At 42.6% G+C, this 18,753-nt stretch overlaps 1 protein-coding gene and 1 pseudogene across 1 annotated transcript in view; both read left to right on the forward strand.

Moving 5' to 3' along the window:
• The window catches only part of TMEM150C (transmembrane protein 150C), a 94,300-nt gene that overhangs the window by 35,664 nt on the left and 39,883 nt on the right, over positions 1 to 18,753 (forward strand). The window lies entirely within an intron of this gene.
• On the forward strand, positions 6,251 to 7,434 carry LOC102246371 (annotated as a pseudogene).

Below are 18,753 nucleotides of genomic sequence, written 5' to 3' on the forward strand. Positions count from 1 at the left end.
ATTATGTCACTTTTAGTAAATATTTTTGCTGACTTGATAAACAAACATGTTGTTGCTTTATTCATACTCTTTTAAAGATACTCCACTGGCTTCTTATCATCAGCTGGTACAAAATCATTGTGCTCAATTTTGTTTTTGTTTCTAACCAAAAAGTTCTTTCTTTCTTCCTCACTCCTTCGAACTATTGCTCCATCTATCTGTTTACAGCCAAAGCTCTTGAAATTGTGCCTCCCATTCCTTCTCAACCCAATTGAACTCTTGCTTCTCACCCAGGACTTTATGAAAACCAGTGTTCTTACCAACAAAGATAATGACCTCTGAATTGCCAGATGCAATGATCTCATCTCATTTCTGGTCTTTGTTGAGTTCTCAGAGCACTTTATGTTGTTGACCATCTCTTTCATCTTGAAACTTTTCCTTTTCTTGGCTTTCATGACAATATTCTTTCCTCTATTAGCCTCCATGATCACTTTTTCAACCTCCCTCCCTTGTCCCCTAAATATGAGTATTCTCCTGGCTCCATCCTTTCTCTGTCTCTCATCTCTCTACCTCTATCTCTATCTCTATCTCTATCTCTATCTCTATCTCTATCTCTATCTCTATGTCTCTCTCTGTCTCTCTCTTTGCCCTTGCTTCCTTTCACAGAAGAAATGGAGATTTCAGGAATGAACTGACTGAGACTCACTCTCTTGACTTTGCTTCTTCCCTCCTGTGGTGGATAACCTTCACTCCATTTTGGAGCCAGTTCCCCTGTCTCCCGCAGGATCTGGAACCACTGTGTACTCCCTCCCTCTATCCGTGTTTTCAACCTTTCACCTCTTTCCCATTGACTATAATGTATGCTTGAATCTCCATTTGAAAGAAAAAAAACTTCTCTCTTGAGTCTTTATCTAGATTTCTCTTTACTTATGACTGCATATATTTCCTTTCTTTCATAGCCAACCTACTTGAAAGTGGTCTACATTCACTTTATCTACGTCCTCACCACCTTTTCATTCTACATCGCTGCAGTGAGGTCTCTCCACAACTCCATTAAAATGGCTCTATAAAGGCCACCACTGATCTACTAATTGGAAAATTCCTCAGCCTCTCTTCAGCCCCCAACTTAACCTTCCTGCAGCCTTTGAGATGGTTGACCACTCTGTTTTTCTCAAACCCTTTCCTGGTTTCCATAATGAGACTCTCTTGTTCTTCTCCTGTCTTGCTGATTATTCCCACTCGTTTTCTTTTGCAGCATTCCCTTTATCCTCCTACTCCTGGTGCTCCTCGTCCTCTGTCCTGCTGAGCTCTCTTCTGTTCTGCTCTCTTCCCTTTCCCTCCTACTTGCTCATCTCCTCCCTTTGCACATTCTCCTTAAGTGAGGTCTTCCCTGCATGTCCATGGCTCCCTCTACCACCAGTTTGCCTAGACTCCCACATCAATATATCCAGCCTCACTGTTTTCTTGAACTTCAGCCCTAGGTTGTCCCCTTCCTCCTGAACATTACCACTTTGGTGCCTCCATCCAAGACACCATATAACTTGATTCATTCAAGATGGTGAGCAAAGAGGGCAAAGGAAGTAGAAATAGTAAGAGAGAAAGTGGAACAAGAGGGAGGGCTGTGGGAAGGGAAAAGAAAAGTTGTAAATGATTTTTTTAATGTATTTTATTGATTCCTTGCAGAGAGGAAGGGAGAGGGATAGAGAGCTAGAAATATCAATGAGAGAGAAACATTGATCAGCTGCCCCCTACACACCCCCCACTGGGGATGCACCCACAACCAAGGCACACGCCCTTGACCAGAACCGAACTCGGGATCCTTCAGTCCGTAGGCCAACTCTCTATCCACTGAGCCAAACCGGTTAGGGCTGTAAATGATTTTTTATGCCTCTCTCGCTTTGGCCCAGCTGTGTCTAGGACATTGACCACCTCCAGCCTCTCTTTTCTTCACTAGAGCTATGGTTCTCAGAGTGTGGTCCCCAGACCAGTAGCATCAACATCACCTGGGAACTTGTTAGGAATACAAATTCTCAAGCCGACTGAATCAGAAACACAGAGATAGGGCCCAGCGATCTGTGTTTTAATAAGCCCTCCGGGTGATGTATGCCTGCTAAAGTTTGAGAATGCCCGCACTGGTGAATTTCCTGTTCCTCCTTTATGGCCCAGCGTCAATGTTACCTCATCTGCAGAGCCCTCCCCAATCCCCTCAGACAAAATTAATGACTTCCTCCTCTGTTTTCCCATAGTACTTTATTCATGCCAATTATATAGCACTTACTCTATTATAGTTGCTTTTTGGAGTCCTTCCTCCCCCATAGATTAGAAGGCCTAGGCTTATTATTGATCTTTATATTTCCAGTGCCTGGCATGAAGTAGATATATGTTACATTATCACAAATTACTTTTATTTTTCTGCTCCGGTGACCCCTTTCGCTCCCTACTTACCCTTTGTTTTTCTTCCTCAAACCTGGTTTCTAGGTATTAATAAATCATCAGAATGAGATTTTACCATACCAAAGCAGTGTTTTCATATTGGATTCAAGTTTTCACCTATTCATATCTGCCACTCAGGGTTCAAAGAGAGAAGTAGAACCACAAATGTTATATATATATATGATTGATTAAGGGATTTGAACTTATGTAGTTGTAGACTATTAAAGTGTCTGTGCAAAGCTCTTGTCTCACTTTTATGCTGGAGCTTGAACTCCAGTGGACAAACATTTGGGAAGGGAATGATAGAGCAAAGAGGGTATGAAGGGTGACCAAAGGAAAACTGGATCCACACGCCACAGTAGAACTCACAAGCATGAACTGGAATGCATGGGGACAGACTAGAACCGAGTCAGTTCTCCTGTCTCCAACCCTGATGAGATAGATGTTCCACCAGAGAAGCAGGTTCCTCCATCATGAAGCTCAATACACTCCTGACTCAGCCGTTAGGGCAGTGGAAGGAGGATGTTGGAGAAGGGAGCAGCTACAGGCCCTGTGACTGTCCCACACTGAGGAGGGAGCCAGCAGATAAATAACCATGTGTTGGAGCTACAAAACATAAAGGAAAACCCTTCCTGGGTTGGCTGGCAATGGAATTGTTTCAGAAAGATGGATAGGAATCTGTGGGCATGCCCAGCCAGTGTAGCTCAGTGGCTGAACATTGAGCCAGGAACTAAGAGGCTACCAGTTCAATTCCCGGTCAGGGCACATGCCTGGGTTGCGGGCTCGATCCCCTGTCAGGGCTGTGCAGGAGGCAGCTAATCAATGATGTTTCTCTCCCATCATTGTTTATATCTCTCTATCCCTCTCCCTTCCTCTCTCTCTTAAAAAAATCAATAAAATATATTTTTTAAAAGAATTCTGTGTGGGAGACTAGGACATCCCAGGGGAGACAAAATCATGATTCTCAACAGAAGACCCCTGTCATCAGTGAAAGGGATAATTATGTCGAGTATATTGTCTTTACTGATTTTAGAAAGATTATTTGTAAGAATTAGGAACAAAGCCATTTATATTTAATTAATTAGAACATCATCCATCCATTATAATTAATTGGGGTTTTTGGTAAGTAGTGAGTGCAATAAAGGATAATAATAGTTTAGTACAATGTAGTGGGCAAGAGCTTGGACTCAACTATTTACTAGCTGTGTGACTCTGAGCAAGATTATTAAACTTCTGTAAGCCTTTGTATTCTCATTTATAAATTGGCAATAATAATAGTCTTCATCTCATAGAGTTGTTGTAAGGACTTACTAAGAGAATTCATGTAAAGTACTTGGCTATTAGGCACATAGTATATTAACTGCTGCCAATAGCTCATCATCGTTATTGTTGTTACTGGTATTGTTATTTCCCTAGGAAATACTTTCCAGACAGATTGATTACAAAGGCTCAATAATACCTTTGCCCACTCCATATAAGTAGCAGGCCAATTTATCATATAGGATCCAGCTTTGATTGACAGAAGAACTTTGCTCTACTTATTTTTATGCTTTCTTTGGATTAAAATGTAGTTGCCCTTGTCTTCTCAGCCCCAACTCCAAATGCATTCCTGCACTTTCCTGTAACAGTTCTTTCATTTGTCTAAGACTAGTAATGGGCTCTGCAGCTTTTTCCACCACCTGCTCTACTGGACCTTGAGCAAAGTTGGTTTTAAAGCCCAGGGTGCAATGGCTGGAGCCCCAGCTACCTGACCCACTCAGGTCCTAGCAGGAAGGAATGGGATGAGGTTAAAGTGAGCGCATGGCTTTCTTGTAGCAGAGTTTAGGGGCTTCTTTTATGGGGCCATGAAAAGACAGATTGATGTCCACCCACAGCCATGGGTACCATTTTGTAACCATAATCAGAAGCTGTTACGCATTTTACTGCCCAAGAAAAAGGACTGGATGAATATCTCTTTATGTTTGTTAAACAATAAAAAAAAACCAAGAATAGAAAGTTATCCTCTCATTGAAGAGCCCTTCTAATCTCTTTCTTTATCCTGAATTTCATTGGGTTTTCATGACTCTATCTCCTGTAAATCTTCAGTCTCATTTTCTCTCTTTCCATCTTTAATTGCGTTTTCTGGTTTGTGACCACTTTAACCGAAGAAAAATCACTGTCGTAGAATTTGGAAATAATACAGTCCCTTCTGGTTTTATTACCCAATTTCAGTATTGATTGGATCCCCAGAATGTACTTTCACTGACATACCCCTCTTTTAAAACAAAATCCATGTATCCTATCAATGTAATCATTTTTCTCCATTACCAAACTGACATTACTCCAAATACAAAAATCCCCTCATCCAAATAAATGGAAGGGTTTCTATTCATTGATAGGTGCGTACTGCAAGCACCACCTCAGCTATGTTTTCAAGAATGAAATGTATCTGATTAAGAGGGAGGGGTCTGGGGAGGAGGGCGGAGGGCAAAAAAAAAAAAAAAAGAATGAAATGTATCAAGAATTCTTTCTGCTTTCACCTCGCACCCCCATACATATTTCTTGAGTTCATCTGTTTTAGTATGTCCCTATTCTTTGGTACAGGATACAAGTGTCTCCAGGGACGTTGCCTGGCTTCCTGCTCCCCCAGTACCACTGCCATACTGAAATCCTCTTCACTGGTAAACAGGTTCACCATCCAATCGTGTTTCCATGGTTTTGTTCAAGCTATCCCTCTGCCCAGAATGCCCTTTTGCCTTTGTCTGGTGAATTCCTTCAAGACCGTGTTAAATGTCACCTCCTCTAGAAATCTCTTCTCAACTTCCTCAGGTGGGGTTATGCATACCTTGCTTTGGCCTGGATAGAGCTTGTTTGTATTGTGAAGGTTATTACATTGGTAATTATTTCATTGTGTCTGTCTCTTCCTCTAGGCACCTGAGGGCAGAATCCTTGTCTCTTTATAACTGTACCTTCCCCCCTACCCAGTAAAATACCTGACCAGGGAAGGCACTTGGTCCATACTTGTTGAGTGAATATAAGCACGGTTTTTTTAGTGGGTATATAAATAAGGAAAAACATAATAATGAAGACAATTACTTGGGTAGTTTTCTGGAACACTAGAGAAAGCTGCAAGTAACTTGTGTGCAATTTAAAAGAAATGGGCTATTCATTCACAGGAAAAGGGTGAAATGCAGAGCTCCCCGGACACACTTCTCTTTTTCAGAAATGCACTGTGTGTGCCTAAATGAATGTCTTTGGAGGAGGGAAAAAAATAGATTTTAGTTTTTCTGTGTGTGTGTGTATGTGTGTGTTTTGTTTTTTTAAAATCAAAGGAGAAAATGGTACTTCTGAGATAACTTTATCTTCTGCAACCTAATTTTGAATTATGGTTATGGTTTAGCTGTGTTTTGATAAAGTAAGTAATTTTGACCCAACCCACTCTTTCCTTTCATTCTTTGAACATTATGTATAATGCTCAGGGTCACACAATTGTCTGTCTGATGCCTCTCAGAACAGTACACATTTTGATTTCACATATTAAGATGCCAAACTTTTTTGTGCCTCAAAGAAACCTAGAAGCATCTCTTTATCTTTGTCAGTCTGTCATTGGACTCATCAGGAAATAAAATTGAGGATACTACGGACCCGTAGCTGATTTCCAGAATGTGTTCTGTGATGTTTTACTGGAGCTTACTCCCATCACGTCAACCATTTTAAGGATCTCTAACATTGTGATCTCTCCGCATTGTTTGGCCTTGGTCAGTTGTGGATTTGGGTGAGATAAGAAGAACAGGGCACACCAGGCTGGGTCACAAATCCCAATCAGAGAACTCCTCTGGGAGAGAAGTGTGTTCAGAACATGGATGGGGATGGCAGTGTCTGGAAGAGGTAACCCAGGAACAGAGCCAATGCATCCCTGGTCTGGGAAAGACCCTGGAGCCTTTGGAGCCACCTGTGGGCACAATGTGGGCCAGCACACTGGGCTGTGTAGAAGTCCAGTTTCACACCAGTCCCTGCTGAGACTTGCGACAGGTGCCCGCCCTCTTAGCAGCAGACCTGGAAGTCGTTCAGATGCATTACATGCTGTTACTGCTTAACTACAGCCACCTTTACTGATTTCCCTAATTTTGTTCCCAATTCTGCAGGCACATCCTTATTTGTATCCTGTAGCCTTCTGAGTGCTTCAAATGAACACCTAGTGACATCATCTGTGGGGATGAGGGATGGAGGAAGATAGAGAAGATGGACACATAGTAGGTCTGTTCCAGGTGGTGTTTTGTAGGGAACTGTAGGAAATGGGGAACTGCCTTAGGTCACCTTTCACCGGCTGTGTGGAAGGCAGTTAACTACATTTACGAGTGCCTGGAGTGCCTGGTTTCGGGGCTTTCACTTCGGCGATGTAATGGTTCTGAGTGTTGCGGGGAGTTCGGGGTCTGAGGTGTTGATTAGTTCTTCTGGGCATGGGGAGGATACAGTGACATACGACCTTCTTCAGCACCAGTCTGGACCCCACAAAGCAACCTCTGGTCTGGTGTATTTCCTGTATTTTGTTTGTCCTTCCAAAGAAGTCATCAGCATAATGTCTTTGTACAAGGTCATACCCGGTTTCCTCACTGAATTCCTAAGCAGTCACCGTTAAGCTAGGATAAATCTGCAGTCTTTTTCGGGACCACAAATGGGATGGGCATCAGTGATATGAAGACAGCCATTTATGCTTGTTGAACAGACTACCTGCTTCCGGGCCTTGCAGTTTTGTTTTTCTCTGCCTCCAGGCCGGAGCCCTCAGTCACAACCATCATCTGCCAGATCCTGGGTCAGGCCAGGAAGCATCCAAGCTCCAACCCCCTCTTTGTATTTCTTGGAGCCGAAGGTTCTGGGGCAGCGCTGCATATCTTACGCCTGGCATTATTCAATCCAGATGTTTGCTGGGACAGAAGAACTAACCCAGAACCCTGGAACAAACTAGTTCCCAATGATCAATCCAACTTCTACCCAGTGAATGTAGATTACAGCAAACAGAAGAGAGAAGGTCCAGATTTTTAAATGAAATGTTTTACTGAAAAGCTGCGTCAGCCCTGGCTGGTGTGGCTCAGTGGGGCGTCTGAAGATTGCTGGTTTGATTCCCGGTAAGGAGTGTGCAGGAGGCAGCCGTTGGATGCTTCGTTTTTGCATCAATATTTCTCTCCCTCTCCCTTCCTCTCTCTCTAAATAACAATAAAAATATTTTAAGAAAGAAGTAAAATAAAGCTGCTTAGAATGAAGGTCTTCCAGAAGCCGTCTGCTTAATTTTCCACTTAATCAGGAAATATTTCGCCTCTCAATGTACAAAATCATGTTGGTGTATTGTGTTGGGATTTACACTGAGTAGTGTGTATCTGAAACTATAAAGACAATGAATGATAATAGGCATCCAGTTATTCAGCATGTACCATATGCTTGTCAAAGAGCCTTTTGTGTTAATTCACTTAATCATCATGGAAGCCCTATGAAGTAGGTACTGTGATGATCTCCGAGTTATAGATGAGAAAACGGAGGCTTGGAGAGGTTAAGCAATTTGCACAGCGTCGTCCAGCAACTAAGTGGCACAGCCTGGATTTGAAACCAGAGACTCTGGATCCAGGACATGTGCTCATGAACCCACAATAACAGAGAGTGAAAAAATTACTATTTGGGCCATCACCTCTGGTATAACACATCCACTCAGCAGCTGCCAGTTTGTTGGATGAGGAGATCCAAGTTCAGTGTTTGGTGTTTGATGTGCATTAGCCTAGCATTTCATAGCCACATAGGACTCTGCCTGAATTTCCTTCTCAGATCCCCATCTCTTGAACTTAGTGGATTTACCTGCCCATTGGGGATTTCTTGTTTGCTCTACTTGGTTTCAGGTTTGGTTGTTTCTCTTCCTGGAACCAGGCTTGAGGTGTTGGTGTCAGAGTCTAGCAAGAGACAGCCAGCAAGCATCATGATGAGTCATTGTTTGTTTTGGCACTTAATGCTGGGACTGTGGGCCAAAAAAGGTCGCTGTGATGTGATTTCAAAGCTGAGGACAAGGGACTTCCAGGCACAAGGGTTTCATTTTCAGTGAGCTCCTGGTCTGACTGCTTTACAGGTTTTTTTTATGTATTTGTTTTTTGCCTGAGGGATAGGAAATCACATGAAATAATTGCATACAGCAAAGGGTCTAGAAAAGATTCTTTAGAACTGCTGAATCAGGCATGTTGGGAGTAATCACGTCATTGTCATCTATAAAATAAAATCAGTCCACTACCCAGCTTTTATATACCTTCCAGGATGCTGTGAGTTGTGTTTTTTGTTTTTTGTTGTTGTTTTTTTTGGGCGGGGGGGGGGGTTGCTGTGAGTATTCATTTTATTTCAGATCTATAAAATACAGCTAGCTCTTTAGGGAAAAGCTATGTTTGTATAGTTATAAAACCTTTATAAATATTATATGTAGAAATTATATGTCAAAGATTGGTCACTGCTAAGTGAGGAAACCATTTCCTGGTTAATACTTCCACGCGCTTGGAGAAACCTCCTCATCACTTGGCACTTTTGGGTATCATCTGATTCTGTAAATTATTATCACCTATAAACTCAGAGAACAAACTGATGATTGCCAGATGGGAGAGGGGTTGGCGACTGGGTGAAAAAGGTGAAGGGATTAAGAAGTACAAGTTGGTATTTACAAAATAGTAAAGGACAGGATAGGGAATGTAGTCAATAATATTGTAGTAACTGTGTATGGTGCCAGATGTTTCTAGACTTATGGGGGGGAGGGGTAATCACTTCATAAATTATATAAATGTCTAACCACTATGCTGTACACCTGAAACTATCATAAAATAATATTAAATGTCAACTGTAATTGAAAATTTTTAAAAATCCTTTTACCTCTCAAGTAGCTTGGGAACAGAGCAACTTTGTCATTTTTATAGGGACGAGTGTGATGTATCAGATCAGATGTTTGGGCTGTAGCTAACAGAATATCTGAATCTCTAGAGTAAACGTTTAAGCAACTATGTGGCTTAAAGATGCAGTTTATTTTTTCCCTCATGTAGCAGTCCACATGGGGGACCCATATCAGTGGAGGAGGAGGGGTTCATCACAGCCAGCCCGAGCTCAGCACAGATTCTTTCTTCTGGTCACTGGCGTTGCAGCCCATAGGAAATCCGTGTTTGAGAGGTATGTGTACCAGGCCAGGAAGTGGCACACGTCTCTTCTGCTCACATTCCATTGGCAGGAACTTATGGCTACTTCACAGTGCAGAGGAAGCTGGGCAGCCAAATGTCTAACTATTATACTTCTTTCTCTTTTTAAATATTTTTTTTATTGATTTCAGAGATGAAGGGAGAGGGAGAGAGAGATAGAAACATCAATGATGAGAGAGAATCATTGATCGGCTGCCTCTGCATGCCCCCTATTGGGGATTGAGCCCACAACCAAGCATGGGCCCTGACCAGGAATCAAACCAGCAACCTCCTGGTTCATTGGTAGATACTCAACCATTGAGCTATGCCAGCCAAGCTAGCTGTTATACTTCTAACACAGTGGAAGAAGGGGAGAATGGGTTTTCATAGACTGGTAACAGTCTTGCATAGTCAGTCCTTCTGGCTACCAGGAGTCAGTGAATACCCTCTTTCCAACACATGAAACACACTTCATCCCAAGGGAGACAGACAAGCCCATCCAGTAAATGCACCACATGAAAGCCATGGTCTCTGGGTAATGCACAGTCCTCTCCATCCGATTTGGATGTGGCCTAATGGTCTGGCAATCAGTGAACTAAAAAGGATATTATCTCTATTTCTATACTTATACGCACACTCCATATTCAATGGTGGAGCAGGAAGTAGAAAACCACATTTAAAACTCTCATTCAAAAAAGAGGAGAAAGACATGCACACAGCAGCTCCTGGCCCATAGCGATGCTGGGATCCTAGGGGAACGGGCCACCTGCGCTGGCAGAGGAGGAGGTTCCCTGATTAGACCCTGGTTCTGCCCTTTAGGAGGGACCCATGTGCATGCTTCTGTCTGCCCCTTGAACTTGCCCTTGGGGAATGGTGGTTCTGTTCAGTTTCCTCTTTAGCTAAATCTGAAGTGGGGGCCCTCCCTTGGTGGCTATCCAGGTTTTGCAGACCACTGCCTATTCGTGCAGACTGGAAATCTGAGAGTACAGCAGTCACAAGGTTTTATTGGCTTTGCTAATATAATTCCCTCAGAAACTCAGCTGGCTTCTCATCTTTTAACATGCAAACAGGTCACATGCCAGCAATCTCTCCCAAAATTCTTTCCAAGACATGAATCTTGAGCCTGCTCTGTTTCTTTGCTTCCATGCCCTCTATGCTTCTCTCTCAATGTAATGGCAGCTGTATTGAGGCCTCTGAAACCACAGACTTTGGAAGAAAGGCAACATGCTTTTTCTCATCTCTAATCCCATGCTGTTTGAGGTGGAGAAGCTAAGAGCCCCAAATTTCTAAACTCTTCTTCTACTTTTACATCTCTCTTTGCAAATTAGTCTATTCTGAACTGGGCTAGTCTCTTTCTTATAACTCCTTGGTAAAAACAACAAAGAACAGCCAATTCATACTAAAATACAGGTCCTTTTCAATTCTTTTTATGAAGTTACTAGAGGCCCAGTGCACAACATTCATGCACTGGTGGTGGGGGGGGGGTGGTCCTTCAGCCTGGCCTGCACCCTCTCGCAGTCCAGGACCCCTTGGGGGATGTCCGACTGCCGGGGAGCGGGCCTAAGCTGGCAGTCGGACATCCCCTGAGGGGTCCTTAGCACTGCTGTGGAGGTGGGTGAGGCTCCAACCACCACCACTGCACTCACCAGCTGTGAGCCTAGGTTCTGGCTGAGTGGTGCTCCCCCTATGGGAGCACACTGACCACTAGGGAGCAGCTCCTGCATTGAGCGTCTGCCCTCTGGTGGTCAGTGTGTGTCATAGAGTCTGGTCGTTCTGCCATTCAGTCGATTTGCATATTAGCCTTTTATTATATAGGACTAGAGGCCCGGTGCACGAAAATTCGTGCACTCAGGGGGAATTCCTCAGCCCAGCCTGCGCCCTCTCGCATTCCAGGAGCCCTCGGGGGATGTCCTAAGGTGGCAGTCAGACATCCTTAGCACTGCTGTGGAAGCAGGAGAGGCTACCGCCACCGCTACTGCGCTCCCCCTGAGGCAGCGCACTGACCACAAGGGGGCAGCTCCTGCGTTGAGTATCTGCCCCCTGGTGGTCAACACACATCATAGCAACTGGTCGTTCCACCATTCAGTCGATTTGCATATTAGTCTTTTATTATATAGGATAGGTTCAATAGGAATGTGGTCTGTCTTCCAAGTCAGAAAAATCAGGTGACTGTTTTGTTTTTTCATCTCTTTGAAAGAATCAAGATACTTTCTTGGCACAAACCAGATTTTTGTAAGACATTTTCTTTGTGTTTATTATTTTTATTTATTTATTTTAGAGAGAGAGGAAGGGAGAGAGAGAGGTAGAGAGAAACATCGATCAGTTGCCTCCTACATGACCCCCTCTGGGGATCAAGCCCACAACCTGGTCATGTGCCCTGACAGGAAATCAGACCAGCAACCTCTTGGTGACTGGGACAATGCTCAACCGAGCCACACCGATCAGGGCTATTATTGTTTTAAATTGTATGTAGATACCACATTTTGTTTATCCATTCTTCTGTCCATGGACACTTGGGTTGCTTCCAGCTTTTGGCTATTGTGAAAAATGCTGCTATGAACATGGATGTGCAAATATCTCTATGAGTCTCTGTTGTCAATCGTTATGGGTGTATATCCAGAAATAGAATTACTGAATTATGTGGTAATTCTTTGTTTAATTTTTTGAGGAAACACCATACTTTTTTTCCATAGCAACTGTACCATTGTACATTCCCAGCCACAGAGCACAAGGGTTCTAATTTCTCTACCTCCTCACCAGCACTTGTTAATTTCTAGATTTTATTGTCTTTGATAATAGATATCCTAATGGTGTGATGTAGAACTTCTTTTTTGATTATGTGTTTACTTTTTTTATTTATGGTGAAATATATATAATAAAATTTGCTATTTTAACCATTTTAAATGTACAATTCACTAGCATTAATTATATTTACAATGTTGGGTAATCATTGCCACTCTGCTGCTAACTATTTCATCACCCCATTAATGAAGTTTTTAAAAGTAAATTTTAGACATTGAGGCAATTGATCCCTAAATACTTCAGTATGCATCTCTAGAAAATAGAGACCTTTTCCAATATAATATATAATACTATTATCATATGGGCCTTCACTCACATTTGATTGGAGAGAACTTATTCACAGGGCCACATTTATTTGAAAGGGAGACTGCTAATCATAGTGTAGCTGTTTGCTCAGCTATAATGGAAGAAGAGAGAATGGATTTTGGTGCTATACTAACCTACAGTAGTAAAGCAATAACGACTTAATTGATTCACATTACAAGAAGTTTGGGGCTCACAATATCGGGAGTTTGGTATCGTTTCTCAATGGTGTTATCAAGGAGTCAGCTCTCCCCTCCTACTCTGCCATTCTCAGTATGTTGGCTGTGGGTCCTCATGTTTGCTGTCTTATGGTGCTATGATAGCTGCCATAATACTAGGTACAATATTTTCACAACAGCATCCCAAGTAGAAAAGGAGGAGAGTGGGAAGAAATGAGGTTTTTCATAATCAGGGATGTAAACCCTTCCCTTGCTACTCAATAGATTTCCCCTTGCATCTCATAGACAAGTGCAAAGGAGTCTGGAAAGATACTCAACAAAGGAAAATGAGATAGTTATGATTGGCTTATATACCCTTGGGCTGAAAACATAGCTGTCCTGAATAAAACTAGATTCTGTTAGCTAAGAAGAGGAAAAATGACTGTTGGATTGGCAATTATATTTGCCACGTATATGAATATTTTTTAATATTATTGAAGATATAAATGGATTCTGAGGAGGATCTTGGCATAGAAACTCTAAGAAGATATAAAATTCAAGTACTGGTAGAAGGGACTTCCTTCTGGGATTACTCCATGAATGGTGTGAGGACAGTGTATTCCATCTGTTTCTGAGAAAAATAATCCTTTGGGCAGTTTGAAAGTATCCCTACAAATCATCTGTCAATTGAATGAAGGTGATTGATTTTATAAATCAAGAAAGCATTGGGGAAAAACCAGTCACCATTGGTTCTACTTAGAAACCATCATATTCTTTTGGAAATGGTAATATTTTACAGAAATCCTTTATTAATTTATTGTTTCTTGCCAGTGTTCATGAAAATTATTTTGAAGCAAAATTGACCGCATAGATTAAATAATATTATTTCTACCTGTCTGGTTAAAGGAAGTCATATAGTCTTAGGGTGACACCAGGTCACTCAAACTATCGTGCTTTCCCAAACTTAGGGTTCAGTGAAAGCAAAAATTTAACTGTCAGCATAATGAGCTGGTTGTGTTGCAGATCTCTTGTTTTATAGCTGAGAGCCTGTAAACATTTTAGGAACAAAACAAAACACATAGTCCTTGCATTACCACTTATAATTGTAAATGAATTACAAAATAATATAAGCCCTTCACATTTATTTGCCCATGACACACATGGAAAATAACTTATGATTCCCAGAAAGTTAAAAAAAATCAAGGATGCTGTTTACAGACACTGGGACAATCCTAACCACTAGTGTGTGACTCATTAATCTTTCCTGCTCTATTCCAGCTGGCTCTGCCAACAGAATAAAAAATTGCTGTGGTAGAGAGCTCATTTTCTGACAAATTACAAAATGAAGACCCCAAACATCATTTGCAGTGGAATATAGTTAACATTTATTGCAAAGCCGCCAGATGCTAGGTACCATCAGCACTTTCAATGTATTGTTAACCTTCATAAAAATCCTATGAGATAGGTACTGTTATTATTTCCATTTTACTGATAAAGAAACTGAGGCACAGAGAAGACTTAACCAAGGTCACATAACTAGTAAGTGGCAGAGCTGGCATCCAAGCCCTGGTAATCTGGCTCCAGAGTCAATGAACAGTTGCTGTCTCTCACCATCACCCTGGGGGTTACAAACTCCTAATTCTGAACAAGCAAATTCTTTCCAGCCCCAGAAAATATTCTTAACTTTTGTGACATTTCAGTTATTATTATAAGTGGTTTCTCACTTATAAAGTTTTGAAAGCTGTAAATGAAGATGATCAATAGGCTTTACTTTTCCATTTGTAAATTGGAGTTTTATCATTGCCTGACAGAATAGAAAGTTTGTCTTTAAGGATTATCATTGGTAACAGTATGCTGTATCCTTTGACTTCTGTAGCTTTATTAGCTTCTACTGTAAGAACCATCTGTTTGTAAGTTGATGATAAAATTAGGAATAATTATATGACCTCAACTTTATCATGACCCCCTTTTTCAAATCAATTACAGTAATTGGAGTCTTAGGTGTTGAACTAATGTGGGTTATAGTAATACTTTGTTTGCTTCCATGAGATTGTAAGTTTTAAATGGCCAGGTATTCTCTTGGGCTTTTGCAGCTAGAAGACTTCCAGGGGAACAAACTGTCAACAGTGGGATCCACCGCAAACCTTTGATGCAGTTCCTTTTGTCTCCGAAGAAGGATAAAAGCCTCGAGGATGCAGGTCACAAAGGCAGCAGGGAGCAGACTGGGATTTCCAGCCTCTGACTCTGTGTTGAGGAGTTCACACCGTGCAGTCACACTCCTGCCACAGATTGGGTGTCAGAGAGTGAAATCACTCGAACTTTGATATCTATTGGAAGAAAAGAACACACGATAGGAATATACAAAGGGTTAGCAGTATTGGCTCTCTGGGAGGATTTGACCATCTGGGTAACAGCTTTGCAAATCATTTGGATAAACGATACCATTTGGAAGAGAGTCTTCCAAACTGCAGCTACATGCCAGAATCCTTTCAAGAAGGTTTATGCAATTCTGGCTCTTTCCCTCCTTTTGTCAGGAACTCATTAGGTGACATTGTTCCAGATGTAGTTTACCATTTGGGATGTGGGAACAATTATCCTAAGTATTTTACTATGAGATATTAATGGGAGATTAACATCAATGGAGTATTACACAGAATAAAAAAGAAGTATAACTCAGAATGCAAAGATAAAACTATCCTAAAAGTAGAGTGTTTTTTTCCTTCTGCCCATCTTTCCTTAAAAAGGGAAGGAAAAATGTACTGTTAGCTGGTAGGTACCGTGCTGATGTTGCTCAGGGAAAGAGCGGAACTTGTCCTTGCTAGGAAATGTAGGTAAAGTTTGGGTGACACTTTCTAATGTGACTGGAAGCAATGGACAAGTTTATTTTAATGGTGCCTGGAAGGATAGAGGAGAAAGAACCATTTCTCAGTTTTAATTCTCAGGTAACACTGAGGCAGTGAAAGAGTTAAATAAATAGATCTATTAATTTATTCTTTGCCGAGGTACTCCAATCAAATATCTCAACTCGTCAAGCCAGACAACTCAGAGTCTTATGAAACCAAACTTAATCAAATGGTCATCTCCTGACCCCTCCAGGAATCCTCTTCCAGCACAGAGAGCAGAAAGCACATCAGTGTCATTTCTCTACTGCGGGTTCTTGGGTCACATTATCAGATGAGTGTGGGCAAAAGAAGGATACATAGATTGTTTTAGACAAGAAAAGTATATGTAACAGAATCCCCTTATTTGGTTAACACAGTCCTACTAGGGAAGGAGAAAGAAGTTAAAAAGACCAAGTTATGTCAGATGGGGCGTTGGCAGGTTAACAAACCAGAAACTGGTCCTGAAAGAAGTTTTTACTTGGATCTTCTAGTCTTCATGCTAATTCTTAGGTGGGTGGGAGGTGAAGTAGGTAAGGGAGCTCTTTTCCCCATCTACACACACACACACACACACATACACACACACAGACACACACACACACACACTGTTCGGTTCTTAGGCTCATAATGGTCAGATGCCAAAAGAACGTGGCATGCTAGGATATATTATGGCTAAAGCATATGTTCTTCATTATAAGAATATTTCTTTACTACTTCAGAAGATTGACTTAGTGTCACATATTTCCTGATCCTTGTGAAAATGAGTTATAAATTGTCTAGGGTCTAACTCTAACCCAATTCAAAACGACCATAGAGACCTATAGTTTAAAAAGACATAACCAGATCATAAATTCAAATGTAAAATGTAATGCTGTAACACTTTTAGAAAGACTATAGGAGAAAATCTTCAAGATCAAGGTCTAGGCAAAGACTTTTAAGGCTTGACATCAAAAAACACAATTTATAAAAGGAAAAAATGGTAGGTTGCATCTTATCAAAATTAAAAACCTTTGCTCTGCAAAAGAGCCTGTTAAGTGCCAAGATCATTCAATGAGGGAAAAGATAGTCTTTTAAACAAATGGTTCTGCATATTAATGTGCCAGCAAAGCTACTTTGTACCATATATAAATATGAACTCAAAATGGATCAAAGACCTAAATGGAGGAGTGAAAACACAATCTTAGTGCACCCCCTTGTGGGCTTTGTGCACAGTCTTGTTGTAGTTAAGCCTTGATTGTTGTAGGTATCACTGGGAGGAATTGACCTCCAGGCCAATTGTCTGTGAGAATCAGCTGTGTCTACAGTGGGAGAACTTCTGTGCTGGAGACACCCTTCTGGGGCAAGACTTGCTTCAGTGGGGCTTTGGTGCTCACTGAGTGTGCCCCCTGAGTGTGTCCCTTATGGATCTGAGGAGTTGTAATCTGGATGGTCCCACTCTGACCACTGGGTACACTGACTCTTGGATCTCTAAGGAGGTGCTAATTTAGCCTCTGCCTGAGACTACCCAGCAGGAACTATGGAGAGATCTGCAGATTTTTCTTCTTTGTTTGAGGTTTGGAGGTGCCCAGATGAGACCCAGCTGTGAAGCAATGCAAGCTGCTGTGGGGCCTTGGGTCTTCTTTTGGATGTTCTGGGTCTCTCTGACCCAGCTGCAGTTTGTTAGGTAATTTTCAAATTACAAAGGGCCACCCATTCATATGCAGCTCCTCAGTCCTGCCCTAAGAGGCCCCACATCTCAGTGTTCGGGTAATCGCTGCAAGCACTTCTGAGAAAGCTGCCCTCAAGTTCCGACCGATGCCAGACAGTCCAGTTTCTCCCCGTATTAGTCTGGGTCCCCAGAGACTCACCTGGAACTGGAGTTCAGAGCAGTCGAGAGCTTGTGTCTCCCTCCCGATTGAACAAGACAGCCGCGTCCTCAGTGGCCAGCCCTTTCCACGTGCGCCTCCGTACCTCTGCACTTTACTTCCGCAGCTCCTCTGAGTCTCAGTGTGCTTTTCTCTTTCCTTCTAGTTGTAGAATTTCCACTCAGCCAGCCTTCCTGTGGTTCTGGATGATGTCCGTTTTGTCTTTTAGTTGTATTTTTTAAGTGGTTGTGCGAGGCAGCAATTTCCGGTGTTTACCTATGCTGCCATCTTGGTTTCTCTTTCCATTGATTTTTAGAGAGCATGGAAGAGAGAGGGAAAGACACAGAGAAACATCAATGTGAGAGGGACACTTCAATTGGTTGCCTCCTACGTGAGCCCTGACCTGGGCCCTGGCCAGGGAGGAGCCTGCAACCTAGGTACATGCCTTTGATCAGAATCAAACCTGGAACCTGCAGTCCGTAGGCCGACACTCTATCCACTGAGCCAAACCGGCTAGGGCAGAATATGACAGTTCCTAGCGCCTCCAACTGCAGACCTTTGTTTTTTCCTCCAGGAATGAGGTGGAAAAACCCTAGATCACCTTCTTGGATTCTTATTACCCAAGTTACCAAGAACACTGCGAGTGGTGTACAGGGAGCTTAGCCAATGAGCAGTTAGAAAAGGTGTTTCCTCTGCAGCTCACGCGCAGAGGTGGGACTGCTGGTGCGCAGCGGCTGGCAGGCTCCCCTGTCTCTCTCCTCTCCAGGTCTGCTCAAGCCACTGCAGCTGACACTGGCAGGCCCCCCTGTCTCCGATCTGGACCTGCTCAAGCCACCGCGGCATCTGTGGCTTGCCTCACCTCCCACGCAGTCTCCTCCCACCCACCTGCACACACAGCCTCCTCCTGAGCGGTTGTGATGTTATGGCATCCCAGACAATTTGCATATTATCTCTTTTTATATATATACTAGAGGCCCGGTGCACAAAAATTTGTGCACTCGGGGGGGAAGGGGGCGTCCCTCAGCCCGGCCTGTGCCCTCTCGCAGTCTGGGACCCCTCAGGAGATAACGACCTGCTGGCTTAGGCCTGATCCCGGGTGGCAGAGGGCAGGCCCAATCCCTAGGTGCAGCCCCTGGTTGGGCTCAGAGCAGGGCCGATTGGGGAGTTGGGGCGCTGCCCCCTGTCA

The sequence above is a fragment of the Myotis brandtii genome, unplaced genomic scaffold, assembly GCF_000412655.1.
Source record: "Myotis brandtii unplaced genomic scaffold, ASM41265v1 scaffold111, whole genome shotgun sequence".
Classification (NCBI taxonomy): Eukaryota; Metazoa; Chordata; class Mammalia; order Chiroptera; family Vespertilionidae; genus Myotis; species Myotis brandtii.